This window comes from Pristiophorus japonicus, chromosome 8 (assembly GCF_044704955.1).
Source record: "Pristiophorus japonicus isolate sPriJap1 chromosome 8, sPriJap1.hap1, whole genome shotgun sequence".
In the NCBI taxonomy this organism is placed as follows: Eukaryota; Metazoa; Chordata; class Chondrichthyes; family Pristiophoridae; genus Pristiophorus; species Pristiophorus japonicus.
In genome coordinates, this window is record NC_091984.1 from 6,037,244 (window position 1) to 6,056,024 (window position 18,781).

An 18,781-nucleotide genomic window follows, 5' to 3' on the forward strand; every position below is an offset into this window, starting at 1 on the left:
TCTCCCTCCTCTAAGACGCTCCTTAAACCAACATCCTTGAGCATGCTTTTGGTCTCCAGTCCTAATATCTCCTTCTGTGGCTCGGTGTTAATTGTGTCTGATTTATGCTCCTGTGAAGCACCTTGGGACGTTTCACTATGTTAAAGGCGCTATATAAATGCAAGTTGTTGTTTTTCAGTAAATGCGATTTGGAAAGGCCCAACGTGCTGTGACAGTCTCTCTGCCGTGAAGCGTGAGAACGCTGGTCTCGGTGACTCTGTGCTAACAGCATCGAGCCGCTGTTTAACTTACTGCAAAGTTGAAGCTTCACAATCCGCACATTGTACGTTGCACATTCAGCAAATTGGCAGTTCTGGGCTCTGTTTGCTGAACTAAGCAGAAACTGAGGCAGTTCCTTGGAGTCACATTAACAGCAGCGTAAACATTTTACTGCTCCTGGTCTCCAATTAGTGTCTGAAGATTCTCCGGGACTAAAAGCTGGAGCGAGCCTCCCAGAAGCTGAGTGTAGAATAATGAGGGAATGGCTCAGAGGCCAGGAGATTGTGTGATGGGCCAATGGGAACTCACTGAGCCAGACTGAATATAGATTGAACACCAAGGGAGCGTTCAGTCACAATTATTCATCAAACCAGAAAGGGCTTTGATAGAGTAAATAGGGGGACACTGTTTCCCGTGGCAGGAGGGTCAGGAACCAGAGGGCACAGATTGAAGGTCATTGGCAAAAGGACCAGAGGGAGATGAGGAGAGTTTATTTACACAGCGAGTTGGAAAGGGAATTGGATAAATACCCAAAAGGGAAAGATAACAAGGCTATGGGGAAAGAGCGGGGAGTGAGAATGATTGGAGAGCTCTGTCACAGAGCCAGCACAGGCCCGATGGGCCGAATGGCCTCCTCCTGTGCAGTCTGATTCTCGGATTCTCTGAATCCTGATGAGACTGGAGCTCGGCAGTGTTGAGAATAAAGGGACAGATTCTGCTCGCTCCGTGCTGCTCGATTGGCTGAACACTGAGCAGGAACTCGCTGACTCATCGCCAGCCAGCCAGCAGAACTATGAAAGCTCGCTACCGAGCCCATCACCAGGGGCAGGGGGAGCTGGCACAGTGCTGGTCTGTGCACACTGTCACACAGCCATTCAGGGAAGCTCAAACAACCGACACAGGGGCAGCTGACTGTGCTGAGTGGGCCGGGGGAGGGATCACCATCTATCGCTGTAAAACCTCCCAGTTACCCAGCGCTCACATAGGAACAGGAGGAGGCCATTCAGCCCCTCAAGCCTGCTCCGCCATTCAATGTGATCATGACTGATCTGTGACCTAACTCTATATACCTGCCTTTGCCCCATATCCCTTAATATCTCTGGTTATCTAAAATCGATCAATCTCAGATTTAAAATTAACAATTGAAATAGCATCAACTGCCGTTTGCGGTAGAGATTTCCAAACTTCTACCACTCTTTGTGTAAAACTGTTTCCCAACATCACTCCTGACAGGACTGGCTCTAATTTTTCAGATTTTGCCCTGAGTCCGAGAATAACCAATTAGTGGAAATGGTTTCTCTCTATCTACCCTTTCAGTTCCCTTTAATAAATTGAAACCTTCGATCAAATCACCTTCTAAATTCTAGGGAATACCATCCTTGTTTGTGTGATCGCTCCTCGTAATTAGATATTGGCCCTGATAGACTGCCCTCCATATGTTAATTAAGATTGCCATGCCAGCTGTTATCACTGATAGAGTGCACCCCAGATGTTGCCCTGTGAGTGCCCCAGATGCTGGCCCTATGAGTGCCCCAGATGCTGGCCCTGTGAGTGCCCAAGATGCTGGCCCTGTGAGTGCCCCAGATGCTGGCCCTGTGAGTGCCCCAGATGTTGACACTGTGAGTGCCCCCAGATGTTGGTCCTGAGTACCCCCAGATGTTGCCCTGTGTGTGTCCCCAGTTGTTTCCCTGTGAGTCCCCCCAGGTGTTGGCCCTGTGAGTGCTCCCCAGATGTTGGCCCTGTGAGTGCCCCCAGAGGTTTGCTCTGTGAATGGCCCCAGATGTTTGCCCTGTGAATATTCCCAGATGTTGGCCTGTCACGGCACCTCAGGTGTTGGCCCTGAGTGCTCCCAGATGTTGGTCCTGAGTGCCCCCAGATGTTTCCATGTGAGTTTCCCAGATGTTTCCCTGTGAGAGCCCCCCCCCCAGATGTTGGCCCTGAAAGTGCCCCAGATGCTGCCCGGTGAGAGCCCTAGATGTTGTCTGGTGAGTGCCCCCAGATTTTGCCCTGAGTGCCCCCAGATGTTGCTCTGTGAGTGCGGCAGATGTTGCCCTGTGAGTGCCCCAGATGATGCCCTGTGAGTGCCCCAGATGTTGCCCGGGAGTGCCCCCAGATGTTGGCCCGACACGGCTCCCCCTGGGTGTGAAGTGTAGGATCAGCGACTCTGACCAGAAGGGGCGAGGAGCTCTCATCGGCCGCGAATGTCCAGGTTGGAGATGGCGTAGAAGTATTTGGAGAGGTTGTGCTGGTCAACACTGGTGGCCCCAGTGGCCGGCCGGAGCAGCCTGACCCGCAGGTCGGTCAGGGTGAAGAAGTCCCTCAGGTCCTTGGTGGTGTCCAGCTGGCCGTACAGTGAGGCCATATCGCGGAGACGGGGCCCCCCGAACAGGGCGAAACGCTCCTGGATCTCCAAGCACACTATCTTGTCCACCTTCCACACGTAGCCCCTGGAGTACTCCTCTGTGCAGATGATGTCCAGCACTGAGGCCTGGCTCAGATCCCGGACCCTTCTCGGCTCCATCCCGAAGGAGGTGAGGCAGTCGGCCGCGTAGAACTGGTAGGGCTGCCACGTCCGGCCATGGTCCAGAGACTTCTCCAGGACCATCTGCTCCGGCCGGCCTGACTCGAAGGTGATGACCATGTCCTCGGTCAGCTCGATGGTCTTGCCCCAGGACAGAGTGATGTTGATCAGGAGGGGTTCGGAGAAACTCCTCCAGGAGATGCTTTGCCAAAAGGTGTTGGGAATCCGCCCCTCGGCATCCAGCATCAGCTCGGGCGGGTGTGCGAGCTCGGGCATGTGAGCATCACACTCGTTGTTGCACATGTACGGGTTGTCCTGGAAACCGAGACAGAAACAACATGGATTAGATACAGAGTAAAGCTCCCTCTACACTCCCAGAGCAGGCGTAGCACGGGGTAGATAGAGTAAAGCTCCCTCTACACTGTTGCTTCAAACTCTCCCAGGGTAGGTACAGCACGGGTTAGATACAGAGTAAATCTCCCTCTACACTGTCCCATCAAACAATGCCAGGGCAGGTACAGCACGGGTTAGATACAGAGAAAAGTACCCTCAACACTCTCTTGGAATCCAGGAATATCCACACATTCTACATTTCTCAGGGATGATAATAAAGCTGTACACGCTCCAGTGCACTGCACTGTGCGCAGACAGTTAGTCAGCTGGGTAATTATATCACTGGAGTGTCGAAGAACGATGTTAGCTGTCAAACTAAAAATAGCTTCTCGCCAGTGAAATATTTAGAGACATGAATTATTAAACTGCACAAGGTTTGGAAACAATTGCAAGAATCTCACCTCATCCTCCCTGGGAGAGATTCCCGTCACTGGGAGAGATCCCCGTCACTGGGAGAGATCCCCGTCACTGGGAGAAGTTACAGGGAGAGATTCCCTATCACTGGGAGAGATTCCCAGTCACCGGGAGAGATTCCCGTCACCGGGAGAGATTCCCGTCACTGGGAATGTTTTCCCAATTGCCCTCAATCTGTGCCCTCTGGTTACCGACCCTCCTGCCACTGGGCACAGTTTCTCCTTATTGTCTCTATCACTACCCGCCATGATTTTGAACAACTCTATTAAATCTCCCCTGAACCTTCTCTGCTCTGAGGAGAACAATCCCAGCTTCTCCAGTCTCTCCCTGTAACTGAAGCCCCCCATCCCTGGGACCAAGAACAAGCCCCAGACTGTTCAGCCTTTCCCCAGAGTTAGAACCTCTCAGTTCTGGAATCTTCCTCGTCAATCTTTGAGCAAAATATAATGGGCTGTAAAGAGACAAGCGAGCTGACATTGGGACAGATTTCTGACATTTCGACATTCTGGACCTTTTCCTTGTTTCGATTTCCCAAAGTTCATGTTCAGTGTGAGAATCTCTGACCTGTGACCTCTAGAGATGGGACAATGAGCCTCACTTCAGCTCTGTGTTTGAGTTAGAGAGAGAGAAAAGACGGGAGTTTTGTGGGCGCAATGATTGAGGGGAATTTGTCTTTTTATCGTCTGTGGGTAAAACAATCCCTTATTTGTGCTCAGGCCATAACCCTGGGCTCTGTGTGTCAGACCCTCGCCCAGCCTCGGGGCCTAATGATGCTTCACCTCAGGCTGGTTTGTGAGGGAGCAGTCGGAGGAGGCAGGGCTCCCTCGGGGTCACTTCAGGTCATCCATCCTCCGCGGTGAAGCAGCGATGGACACAGCGGCGGCTCCACATGTTGTGATCTGGAACGCACTGCCTGAAAGGATGGTGGCAGCAGATTCAATAGGGAATTGGAGAAATACTGGGAGGGGAAAGATTTACAGGGCTGTGGGGAAAGAGTAGGGGAGTGGGACTAATGGGATAGCTCTTTAACAGAGCTGGCACAGGCACGATGGACCAAATGGCCTTTTTCTGTGCTGTATCATTCTATGATTCTCAGATTCTAAGTCGGGACAGTTTGTGACTCGGAGGGGATATTGTAGGTGAAGGTGTTCCCAGGCACCTGCTGCCCTTGATCTTTGAGGTGCTGGGGGTGTCGGGTTTGGGAGGTGCTGCTGAAGAAGCCTTGGCGAGTTGCTGCAGTGCATCCTGTGGATCGGACACACTGCGACTCTATCTGACATCAGCAACACAGAATCAGCCCAACATCCTTTTCCCAATGATCAGACAGCCTGTTAGACCTCGATCTTCAGCAAGTGGCTGTTGCAGCAATCAATAAAACTAATGCGTGTGATAAAGATGGAGAACGCGGCAAAATACAGAGATCATCGAGATTAATGAATCTACAAGTGGCACAGCATCGACTAAAGGCTTTGACTAAAGCCGTATATTGGAATAGGTAATTTTTAATTCTCAATGTAGAAGGAATCGAGTGATCATTAGTAACAGAATGCTAAAGCTGTGTAAAGTAAGAATGGATAAAGGAACGGTGCAGATGTTAAGTGCTCCTGAATTGCCGTGTCCTCGGTACATAATTAACAATTATCGACTTCAAGAGGACAGAGACAGGCTGGTGGAATGGGTGGACACGTGGCTGATGAAATTTAACACAAAAAAGTGCAAAGTGATACATTTTGGTAGAAAGAACGAGGAGAGGCGATAGAAACTAAAGGGTACAATCATAAAGGGGGTACATGAACAGAAAGACCTGGGGGTATATGTGCACAAATCGTTGAAGGTGGCAGAGCAGATTGAGAAAGCAGTTAGAAAAGCTTATGGGATCCTGGTTTTCCTAAATAGAGGCATAGAGTAGAAAAGTATAGAAATTATGATGAACCTGTATAAAACACTGGTTCGGCCTCAACTGGAGTATTGTGTCCTATTCTGGGCACCGTACTTTTGGAAGGATGTGAAGGCCTTGGAGTGGGTGCAGAACAGATTCATGAGAATGATTGCAGGGATGAGGAACTTCAGTTATGTGGATAAGAACCAAAGGCGACATAAGAAAAAACATTTTTACACAGTGAGTTATTAGGATCTGGATTGCACGGCCTGAAAGGGTGGTGGAAACAGACTCAATCACTGCTTTCAAAAGGGAATTGGACAAATACCTGAAAGGAAAACGTTTGCAGGGCTTCGGGGAAAGGGCGGGGGAACGGGACTAGCTGAAGTGCTCGATGGGCCGAATGGCCTTCCGTGCTGTAACCGTTCTATGATTCTGGTCTCTTGCGCCTCTCCGATTTTAATCGCTTCACCATTCAGCTCCCGAGGTCCTAAGCTCTGGAATTCCCTCCCTAAAACTCTCCACTTCTCTTTCCTCTTTTAAGATGCTCCCTAAAACTTCTGTCTTTGATCAAGCTTTTGGTCACCTGTCCTAATATCTCCTTATGTGGCTCACTGTGCCTGATTTACGCTCCTGTGAAGCACCTTGGGAGGATTTACTTTGTTTAAGGTGCTATATAAATGCCAGTTGTTGTTGTTGAAGCAGTAATGAAACATCACCATACAGCCCAGGGAGAGAGAGACACAACAGGCTCCTGTTATGTGTGGCTGCATCAACGCGGGAAGGGAAGATATTTCAATATAAGGATCATATATTACAGAAACTGCTCCTGTGACACTGGAGTGCAAACGGAGTATCTTATAAATCATTGTTACTTTGACAAATTCACTCAGCACTTAACATTTACTTCCGGGCTTTAAGTGTTGCTATCGGGATTAACACTGTTTGGTGTGACTAAGGGCCTGGTGTTATCACTAACTAAAGCTCTCGCTATCAGCACGGTTCAGTCCCTGGTTAATGATGTGAATCAGTGTATTATTGAGTACAGAAGTTAGTGGCTCCATAAAGTACACCCCGCAGGCTGCTGTCACTTCCCATCACCCAGTAATCAGGCCCTTTGTTGGGGTTAATTGTCGAGCAGAGTTGCTCAGTTAGGAGGGGAATGATTGGGCCAAGAATACAATGAGCAGCATTTAGTGGGCCAGTGCTGAGTTGAAAGGTTCTCCAGGAATGGCGACAAGACAGAGGCAGCGAGATGAGAAAAGGGGTCAGAGATTCACCCCGATATTTGATACTGTCTGAGGGTTAAAGAGACAATAAATCAGCTCCAAACCCCAAGACTTTTACACCAACTCATTGACAAACCCCAACTACACATGGACATCCTGCACATTATTGTGACGGATCGCTGACTTTTATCATAAACTCCACTATTTTGAGTGATGGCTTGTTTACCGAAGAAATAGGAGCTGGAGTAGGCCATTCGGCCCCTCGAGACTGCTTCACCATTCAATAAGATCATAGCTGATCATCTACCTCAACACTATCCCCATCTCCCTTAATTTCCTTAGTCTCCAAAAATCTATCAATCTCTGTCTTTAATATACTCAATGACTGAGCCTACACAGCTCTCTGGGGTACAGAATTCCAAATATTCACAACCCTTTGAGTGAAGACATTTCTCCTCATCTCAGTCATAAATAGCTGACCCCTTATTCTGAGACTGTGACACCTGGTTCTAGACTCCGCAGCCAGGGGAAACATCCTCCCTGCATCTGTTCTTTGAGGGCCACGAGTGCAGGAGTTCGGGCAGCGTTGAGGAGGAGGCGGGGCTTGTGCAGCTACAGGGAGAAGGCAAAAAAGAAGTAGAAAGAAATAGAAAGGTGACGTCACAGCCAAGGGGCTAAGTGATTGGCTGGTGATTGGTGAGTAGCTTTTTATTTCCTCTTCTATAATAATGAGTAAACTTTAACATTGTTGTTGCCAATTTAAACAGAAGAACATAAGAATTAGGAAAAGGAGTACGCCATCTAGCCCCTCGAGCCTGCTCCGCCATTCAACAAGATCATGGCTCATCTGGCCGTGGACTCAGCTCCACTTACCCGCCCGCTCCTCGAAACCCTTAATTCTCTTATTGGTTAAAAATCTATCTATCTGTGACTTGAATACATTCAATGAGCTAGCCTCAACTGCTTCCTTGGGCAGAGAATTCCACAGATTCACAACCCTCTGGGAGAAGAAATTCCTTCTCAACTCGGTTTTAAATTGGCTCCCCCGTATTTTGAGGCTGTGCCCCCTAGTTCTAGTCTCCCCTAGCAGTGGAAACAACCTCTCTGCCTCTATCTTGTCTATCCCTTTCATTATTTTAAATATTTCTATAAGATCACCCCTCATCCTTCTGAACTCCAACGAGTAAAGACCCAGTCTACTCAATCTATCATCATAAGGTAACGCCCTCATCTCCGGAATCAGCCTAGTGAATCATCTCTGTATCCCCTCCAAAGCCAGTATATCCTTCCTTTAAGTAAGGTGACCAAAACTGCATGCAGTACTCCAGGTGCGGCCTCACCAATAGCCTATACAGTTGCAGCAGGACCTCCCTGCTTTTGTACTCCGTCCCTCTCGCAATGAAGGTCAACATTGCATTCGCCTTCCTGATTACTTGCTGCACCTGCAAACTAACTTTTTGGGATTCATGCACAAGGACCCCCAGGTCCCTCTGCACCTCAGCATGTTGTAATTTCTCCCCATTCAAATACTATTCCCTTTTACTGTTTTTTTTTTCCCAAGGTGGATGACCTCACACTTTCCGACATTGTATTCCATCTGCCAAACCTTAGCCCATTCGCTTAACCTATCCAAATCTCTTTGCAGCCTCTCTGTGTCATCTACACAACCCGCTTTCCCACTAATCTTTGTGTCATCTGCAAATTTTGTTACACTACACTCTGTCCCCTCTTCCAGGTCATCTGTGTATATTGTAAACAGTTGTGGTCCCAGCACCAATCCCTGTGGCACACCACTAACCACCGATTTGCAACCTGAAAAGAATCCATTTATCCTGACTCTCTGCTTTCTGTTCGCCAGCCAATTATCTATGCTAATACATTTCCTCTGACTCTGCGTACCTCTATCTTCTTTTGTGTGGCACCTTATCGAATGCCTTTTGGAAATCTAAATACACCACATCCATCGGTACACCTCTATCCACCATGCTCGTTATATCCTCAAGAATTCCAGTAAATTAGTTAAACATGATTTCCCCTTCATGAATCCATGCTGCGTCTGCTTGATTGCACTATTCCTATCTAGATGTCCCGCTATTTCTTCCTTAATGATAGTTTCAAGCATTTTCCCCACTACAGATGTTAAACTAACCAGCCTATAGTTACCTGCCTTTTGTCTGCCCCCTTTTTTAAAAAGAGGCGTTACATTAGCTGCTTTCCAATCCGCTAGTACCTCCCCAGAGTCCAGAAAATTTTGGTCGATTATAACGAATGCATCTGCTATAACTTCCGCCATCTCTTTTAATACCCTGGGATGCATTTCATCAGGACCAGTGGACTTGTCTACCTTGAGTCCCATTAGCCTGTCCAGCACTACCCCACTAGTGATAGTGATAGTCTCAAGGTCCTCCCTTCCCACATTTCTATGACCAGCAATTTTTGGCATGGTTTTTGTGTCTTCCACTGTGAAGACCGAAGCAAAATAATTGTTTACGGTCTCAGCCTTTTCCCCATTTCCCATTATTAAATCCCCCTTCTCATCTTCTAAGGGACCAACATTTACTTTTGTCGCTCTTTTCCGTTTTATATATCTGTAAAAGCTTTTACTATCCGTTTTTATGTTTTGCGCAAGTTTGCCTCCGTAATCTATCTTTCCTTTCTTTATTGCTTTCTTAGTCATTATTTGCTGTTGTTTAAAATGTTCCCAATCTTCTATTTTCCCACTAACCTTGGCCACCTTATACACATTGGTATTTAATTTGATATTCTCCTTTATTTCCTTGGTTATCCACGGCTGGTTATCCCTTCTCTTACCGCCCTTCTTTTTCACTGGAATATATTTTTGTTGCGCACTATGAAAGAGCTCCTTAAAAGTCCTCCACTGTTCCTCAATTTAAATGTATCGAAGGGTTAAGTCATGGCAGGAGACCTCGGTCATGTGATATGTTCTTCCTGTACCATGTGGGAACTCAGGGACACTTCCGGTGTCCCTGACGACTAAGTTTGCGGGAAGTGTGTCCGCCTCCAGCTCCTGACGGACCGCGTTGCGGCCCTGGAGCTGAGGGTGGATTCACTCTGTATCATCCATGATGCTGAGAATGACGTGAGTAGCACGTGTAGTGAGTTGGTCTTACCGCAGGTGAATGGTCCACAGCCAGATAGGGAATGGAAGACCAGCAGGAAGAGCAGTGCAAGGAAGGTAGTGCAGAGGTCCCCTGCAGTCATCCTCCTGCAAAACAGATACACCGCTTTGACTACTGCAGAGGGGGATAACTCATCAGGGGAGGGCAGCAGCAGCCAAGTTGATGGCACCATGGCTGGCTCTGCTGCACAGGAGGGCCTGAAAAAGATTGGGAGAGCAATAGTGATAGGGGATTCAATTGTCAGGGGAATAGATAGGCGTTTCTGCGGCCGCAACCGAGACTCCAGGATGGTATGTTGCCTCCCTGGTGCAAGGGACAAGGATGTCTCGGAGCGGGTGCAGGACATTCTGAAAAGGGAGGGTGAACAGCCAGTTGTCGTGGTGCACATTGGTACCAACGATATAGGTAAAAAAAGGGATGAGGTCCTACGAGACGAATTTAAGGAGCTAGGAGCTAAATTAAAACGTAGGACCTCAAAAGTAGCAATCTCGGGATTGCTACCAGTGCCACGTGGTAGTCAGAGCAAGAATCACAGGATAGCTCAGATGAATATGTGGCTTGAGCAGTGGTGCAGCAGGGAGGGATTCAAATTCCTGGGGCATTGGAACCGGCTCTGGGGGAGGTGGGACCAGTACAAACCGGACGGTCTGCACCTGGGCAGGACCGGAATCAATGTCCTAGCGAGTGTTTTCCAGTGCTATTGGGGAGGAGTTAAACTAATATGGCAGGGGGATGGGAAACAATGCAGGGAGACAGAGGGAAACAAAATGGAGACAGAAGCAAATGACAGAAAGGAGATTAGTAAAATTGGAGGGCAGAGAAAGCAAAGGCAAAAAACAAAAAGGGCCACTGTACAGCAAAATTCTAAAGGGTCAAAGTGTAATAAAACGGCAAGCATGAAAGCTCGGTGTCTCAATGCGAGGAATATTCAGAACACAGGAGAGGGATCTGAGCTAGTTAGAGTGGGTGAGAGCTCAGATAAACAGGACCTGAAGAAAGAATGTAAAAGGCAGGAGGCAACAGAGCAGAGTAGCACTGGGCTAAGTGTAAACCACAAGGTGATGGGAAGGGACAATATGTATGAATATAAAGGGGCTGCAGGAGGGTTCAAATCTAAAAATCATGGTTTAAAAACGAGTATTAAAACACTCTACCTAAACGCACGCAGCATTCGAAATAAAATAAATGAGTTGATGGCACAAATCATTACAAATGCGTATGATTTGATGGCCTTTACAGAAATGTGGTTGCAGGGTGGCCAAGACTGGGAATTAAACATACAGGGGTATCTGACAATTCGGAAAGATAGACAAGAAGGGAAAGGAGGTGGGGTAGCTCTGTTAATAAAGGATGATATCAAGGCAGTTGTGAGAGACGATATTGGCTCGAATAAACAAAATGCTGAATCATTGTGGGTGGAGATTAGAGATAGTAAGGGGAAAAAGTCACTGGTGGGTGTCGTTTATAGACCCCCAAATAATAACTTGACAATAATCAAGGGAATATTGGAGGCATGTGAAAAAGGAACGGCAGTAATCATGGGGGATTTTAACCTACATATCGATTGGTCAAATCAAATCGCACGGGGTAACCTTGAGGAGGAATTCATAGAATGCATACAGGATTGTTTCTTTGAACAGTATGTTACAGAACCTACAAGGGAGCAAGCTATCTTAGATCTGGTCCTATGTAATGAGACAGGAATAATAAATGATCTCCGAGTAAAAGATCCTCTCGGAATGAGTGATCACAGGATGGTTGAATTTGTAATACAGATTGAGGGTGATGAAGTAGTGTCTCAAATGAGCGTACTATGCTTAAACAAAGGGAACTACAGTGGGATGAGGGCAGAGTTGGCTAAAGTAGACTGGAAACACAGACTAAATGGTGGCACAATTGAGGAACAGTGGAGGACTTTTAAGGAGCTCTTTCATAGTGCTCAACAAAAATATATTCCAGTGAAAAAGAAGGGCGGTAAGAGAAGGGATATCCAGCCGTGGGTAACCAAGGAAATAAAGGAGAGTATCAAATTAAAAACCAATACATATAAGGTGGCCAAGTTTAGTGGGAAATGAGAAGATTGGGAACATTTTAAACGACAGCAAAGAATGACTAAGAAAGCAAGAAAGAAAGGAAATATAGATTACGAAAGTAAACTTGCGCAAAACATAAAAACAGATAGTAAAAGCTTTTACCGATATATAAAACGGAAAAGAGTGACTAAAGTAAATGTTGGTCCCTTAGAAGATAAGAAGGGTGATTTAATAATGGGAATGTGGAAATGGCTGAGACCGTAAACAATTATTTTGCTTCGGTCTTCACAGTGGAAGATACAAAAACCATGCCAAAAATTGCTGGTCACGGGAATGTGGGAAGGGAGGACCTTGAGATAATCACTATCACTAGTGGGGTAGTGCTGGACAGGCTAATGGGACTCAAAGTAGACAAGTCCACTGGTCCTGATGAAATGCATCCCAGGGTATTAAAAGAGATGGCGGAAGTTATAGCAGATTAATTCGTTATAATCTACCACAATTCTGTGGACTCTGGGGAGGGACTAGCGGATTGGAAAGCAGCTAATGTAACGCCTCTATTTAAAAAAGGGGGCAGACAAAAGGCAGGTAACTATAGGCCGGTTAGTTTAACATCTGTAGTGGGGAAAATGCTTGAAGCTATCATTAAGTAAGAAATAGCGGGACATCTAGATAGGAATAGTGCAATCAAGCAGACGCAACATGGATTTATGAAGGGGAAATCATGTTCAACTAATTTACTGGAATTCTTTGAGGATATAACGAGCATGGTGGATAGAGATGTACCGGTGGATGTGGTATATTTAGATTTGCAAAAGGCATTCGATAAGGTGCCACACAAAAGGTTACTGCAGAAGATAGAGGTATGCAGAGTCAGAGGAAATATATTCGCATGGATAGAGAATTGGCTGGCGAACATAAAGCAGAGAGGCGGGAAAAATGGGTCATTTTCGGGTTGCAAATCGGTGGTTAGTGGTGTGCCACAGGGATTGGTGCTGGGACCACAACTGTTTACAATATACATAGATGACCTGGAAGAGGGGACAGAGTATAGTATAACAAAATTTGCAGATGACACAAAGATTAGTGGGAAAGCGGGTTGTGTAGAGGGCACAGAGAGGCTGAAAAGAGATTTAGATAGGTTAAGCAAATGAGCTAAGGTTTGGCAGATGGAATACAATGTCGGAAAATGTGAGGTCATCCACCTTGGGGAAAAAAAACAGTACAAGAGAATATTATTTGAATGGGGAGAAATTACAACCTGCTGCGGTGCAGAGGAAGCTGGGGGTCCTTGTGCATCAATCCCAAAAAGTTTGTTTTCAGGTGCAGCAGGTAATCAGAAAGGCGCATGGAATGTTGGCCTTCATTGCGAGAGGGATGGAGTACAAAAGCAGGGAGGAACTGTACAGGGTATTGGTGAGGCCGCACCTGGAGTACTGCGTGCAGTTTTGTTCACCTTACTTAAGGAAGGATACACTAGCTTTGGAGGGGGTACAGAGACGATTCACTCGGCTGATTCCGGAGATGAGGGGGTTACCTTATGATGATAAATTGAGTAGACTGGGTCTTTACTCGTTGGAGTTCAGAAGGATGAGGGGTGATCTTATAGAAACATTTCAAATAATGAAAGGGATCGACAAGATCGAGGCAGAGAGGTTGTTTCCACTGGTAGGGGAGACTAGAACTATGGGGCACAGCCTCAAAATACGGGGGAGCCAATTTAAAACCAATTTGAGAAGGAATTTCTTCTCCCAAAGGGTTCTGAATCTCTGGAATTCCCTGCCCAAAGAAGCAGTTGAGGCTAGCTCATTGAATGTATTCAAATCAGAGATAGATAGATTTTTAACCAATAAGGGAATTAAGGGTTACGGGGAGCGGGCGTGTAAGTGGAGCTGAGTCCGCGGCCAGATCAGCCATGATCTTTTTGAATGGCGGAGCAGGCTCGAGGGGCTCGATGGCCGACTCCTGTTCTGAATTCTTATGTTCTTATGTTCTATAAGAATTTAGCTTGTTTGAATGAGATCACCTAAACTCTATGGAATAGGCCGTGTCTCCTCAATCTTTGCTCATCGGACAATCTCCTCATCCCAGGCATCAGTCATTAATTATGTGGGTTAGGAAGGAGGTCCATCTCCCCACAGCCCACAGTGGGTCAGGTAGAAGGTCCATGTCCCCAAGGCCCACAGTGGGTCAGGGAGAAGGTCCATGTCCCCATGGCCCACAGTGGGTCAGGGAGCAGGTCCATCTCCCCACGGTCCATAGTGGGTCAGGGAGAAGGTCCATCTCCCCACAGCCCACAGTGGGTCAGGGAGAAGGTCCATCTCCACATGGCCCACAGTGGGTCAGGGAGAAGGTCCATCTCCCCACGGCCCACAGTGGGTCAGGGAGAAGGTCCATGTCCCCAAGGCCCACAGTGGGTCAGGGAGAAGGTCCATCTCCCCACGGTCCACAGTGGGTCAGAGAGAAGGTTCATCTCCCCATGGCCCACAGTGGGTCAGGGAGAAGGTCCATCTCCCCACGGCCCACAGTGGGTCAGAGAGAAGGAACATTCTCTTACGCAAAGAAGAAGCTTTTAGGAGTGTCTTAAAGGGCAGAGAGGCAGAGAGGTTTAGGCAAGGAATTCCAGAGCTTAGGGCCCAGGTAGCTGGGGACACAATAATCCGTGGGATGTTAGATAAAACTGATTCGCTCCCAGTCTCGGACGTGATCATTAACGGATCGGATTATGCGATTACCAGATTCGCACTGCCTGCTGTCAGTGCCGATTTCAGAGCCAATTGCTCTGCCCCACACTGCCAGCAAGCACAGCAACATTAACAGGTGGATCTGACACGTCAGCAGCCTGTGTCCCCATCGTCAGTCTCCCCATCGTCAGACTCCCCATCGTCAGACTCCCCATCGTCAGACTCCCATTCGTCAGACTCCCAATCGTCAGACTCCCCATCGTCAGTCTCCCCATCGTCAGACTCCCATTCGTCAGACTCCCATTCGTCAGACTCCCCATCGTCAGTCTCCCCATCGTCAGTCTCCCCATCGTCAGACTCCCATTCGTCAGACTCCCAATCGTCAGACTCCCCATCGTCAGTCTCCCCATCGTCAGTCTCCCCATCATCAGACTCCCCATCGTCAGACTCCCCATCGTCAGACTCCCATTCGTCAGACTCCCAATCGTCAGACTCCCCATCGTCAGTCTCCCCATCATCAGACTCCCCATCGTCAGACTCCCCATCGTCAGACTCCCAATCGTCAGACTCCCCATCGTCAGTCTCCCCATCATCAGACTCCCCATCGTCAGTCTCCCCATCGTCAGACTCCCATTCGTCAGACTCCCAATCGTCAGACTCCCCATCGTCAGTCTCCCCATCGTCAGTCTCCCCATCGTCAGACTCCCATTCGTCAGACTCCCAATCGTCAGACTCCCCATCGTCAGACTCCCAATCGTCAGACTCCCCATCGTCAGTCTCCCCATCGTCAGTCTCCCCATCATCAGACTCCCCATCGTCAGACGCTCACCCTACAATCTCATCTCCCAGTCAGAAGGTCGAAGGTTCGAGTCCCACCTGCAGAGTCTTGAGCACGTAATCCAGGCCGACACTCCTAGTTCAAGAAGAAGGCCGACCCCCACCTTCTCCGGGCAACTGAGGATGGACAATAAATGCCAGTCGTGCCAGCGATGCCCACATCCCCAGAATGAATTTAATAAAGGAACGGTGGTTTTAAGTCCACCTCTTCCCAGGGAGCTCGGTGGGATTCGAGGCTTTGGAATTTAATTATAACGAACGTGAGCCGGCAGAAATGAATGTTTGCTCAAGTTAATGAAACCCAGACCTCTGCCCCTGGTGTTTGTGTCTAAACAGTTCAGCAATGAGAAGCCCAGAGGGAGGTTTCAGAGAACGGAAACCAGACTGGGGAAAGAATGAGAATCTCCAGCAAACCTTCAACAGGCTGTGGTGTAATCCCACATTACTGACAGGCCTGTGTCGATCGGTCTTTCTCGTTCATTTCATAGAAACATAGAAAATAGGTGCAGGAGTAGGCCATTTGGCCCTTCGATCCTGCACCGCCATTCAATGGGTTCATGGCTGATCATTCCCTCAGTACCCCTTTACTGCTTTCTCTCCATACCCCTTGATCCCCTGAGCCGTAAAGGCCATACCTAACTCCCTCTTGAATATATTCAATGAACTGGCATCGTCAACTCTCTGTGGCAGGGAATTCCACAGGTTAACAACTCTCTGAGTGAAGAAGTTTCTCCTCATCTCAGTCCTAAATGGCCTACCCCTTATCCTAAGACTATGTCCCCTGGTTCTGGATTTCCCCAACATTGGGAACATTCTTCCCGCATCTAACCTGTCCAATTCGGTCAGAATCTTATACATTTCTATGAGATCCCCTCTCATCCTTCTAAACTCCAATGACTAAAGGCCGAGTTGATCCAGTCTCTCCTCATATGTCAGTCCAGCCATCCCGGGAATCAGTCTGGTGAACCTTCGCTGCACTCCCTCAATAGCAAGAACGTCCTTTCTCAGATTAGGAGATCAAAACTGAACACAATATTCCAGGTGAGGCCTCACCAAGGCCCTGTACAACTGCAGTAAGACCTCCCTGCTCCTATACTCAAATCCCCCAGCTATGAAGGCCAACATACCATTTGCCTTCTTCACCGCCTGCTGTACCTGCATGCCAACTTTCAATGACTGATGAGGTCTCGTTGCACCTCCCCTTTTCCTAATCTGCCGCCATTCAAATAATATTCTGCCTTCGTGTTTTTGCCCCTAAAATGGATAACCTCACATTTATCCACATTATACTGCATCTGCCATGCATTTGCCCACTCACCTAACCTGCCCAAGTCACCCTGCAGCCTCTTAGCATCCTCCTCACAGCTCACACCGCCACCCAGTTTATTGTCATCTGCAAACTGAGCTTCCAATTGTAAACCGTCCGTCCCCAATGGGTGACCTCCTACAAATGGGAGGTCACCAATAAAGGGCCTTTTCCCCAAACTAATGTCCCCAGTGCCCCAGCCTCACGGGGACTCAGGGCTGTGAGCAGGTGTTCAAGGAACCCACCGACGTTCTGACAAACCAGATTTAAACACACTGTAATCCCAGGCTCATTTCAGCTCTGTCAGTGAGCGGGTTACTGGGGGGCGGTGAATCAAATAGGAGCTCGCAGCGAGAACTAAACTCCACCCACACAATACACAGGTTTCTGGTGAATGAGCCCACACTTTGGGGCCAAGTTTCGGCCTGAGTTGCTCCTGTTTTTTTGGAGCAAGTGGTTTAGAAATGGAGTATCTTAGAAATTGCTATTCTCGGCATTTCGTTTGCTCCAGTTCTAGTCAGTTGGAACAGATTCAGTTTTGAACAGATTTTTTATTTCAAAAGTGGGTGTGTCCGGCCACTTCCGCCCGTTTGAAAGTTTAGGCACTGAAAACTTACTCCAAACTAACTTAGAATGGAGTAAGTGTAGATTTTTGTATGCTCAGAAAAACCTTGCCTACACTTAGAAAATCAGGCATAGGTTACAAATCAGGCGAGGGAGGGGGAGGAGAGGGAGGCGGAGGAGAGGGAGGCAAGGGGAGGAGAGGGATGGAGGGGGAGGAGAGGGAGGGAGGGGGAGGAGAGGGAGGGAGGGGGAGAGGAGAGGGATGGAGGGGAAGGGGAGAGAAGAGGAGAGGAGAGGGAGGGAGGGGAGAGGGAGGGGTGGGGAGAGGGAGGGGTGGGGAGAGGAGAGGGAGTGAGAGGGAGGGGGAGGAGGAGGAGAGGGAGGGAGGGGGAGGAGAGGGAGGGAGGGAGGGGGAGGAGAGGGAGGGAGGGAGGGGGAGGAGAGGTCAGTCCCACCATCCCGAGAATCAGTCTGGTGAATCTTCGCATCTCATTGAAAATTAAGAGATCGAACAATTTTGGCGTTACGAACAGGATCACTGAGGGAAGAAACTGAATTTTGGACATCGGACCTACATCCTGAGGTAAGGACCCCTCTTTATAAAAGTCCTCGGTCAAAAGTCTAAATTTGCCACTCCTTCTACGCGATTCCGAAAGCCTCCGGTTTATGAAACCTCCGGTTGGTCATCGGCTCGAGCTCCCATAAACGTCTAAACTTCGGCGTGTGTTAGTTAATAAATCACCGACCCACTGATTGGCTGGAAAGCCTACGACTCGAGACCCCAGTAAAGAAATCAGTATTATGGCAGCAGGAGATAAGAGCAAATAATTGCAGACAACTGTTAAAGGTGGGCAGGCACCACCTGATGTTTCGATAGATGAAATCCTCAAACAGTTGAAAGAATACACAGAGCAACAATTCAACTTATCCAAAATCTGTATTAAGATCGAACAAAAATACGGTACTTCCAAAGGACAATGGTCCTTGGACGAGATCAAAAGGGTCTGGGGAAAAACGACCCGTATGAAAAATAAAGAGCGAATCAGATGGTCCCTAGCTGTTATGAGACAGAGCCGACAGCGGAATGAAATTATAACACGTTCCCAACATGATAGGAACCTGACCAGTACAAAGGACCAATTGCAAGCTGTTTGTGAACAGCTGCGACAGAAAAAACTTGAACTTGAAAAGTTGGAAGTGGAAGTTAAAGATCTTAAAGGTGAAATTAAAGAATGGAAAAAATCATTAGGTCAAGAGACAGTAATAGGAAAAGGAAAATGTATTGATCAATTCCCAGGGTGCCCATGTTTGGATAAATTAAAAGCGCAAACCCAAGGACACGACCGAGGAATAGATGCGGATTCTGAGTCCTCCGACGAAACAGTGTCGGAGGATGAAGAATTAGGGGTGCACTTTGCCCCTTTTAAAAAAAGACGAGTTGTAGTCAAATCAGAAGAGACTGTGGATGAGGACGGAACCAAAACAATGAAGAAAAGGGTGTATGCAAAATATTTAGTTCATGA

The 18,781-nt window shown here is 47.8% G+C and overlaps 1 pseudogene; it reads right to left on the reverse strand.

Annotated features, from left to right (window-relative positions):
* Positions 1-18,781, reverse strand: part of LOC139268367 (netrin-G1-like) — a 130,344-nt pseudogene that overhangs the window by 12,959 nt on the left and 98,604 nt on the right.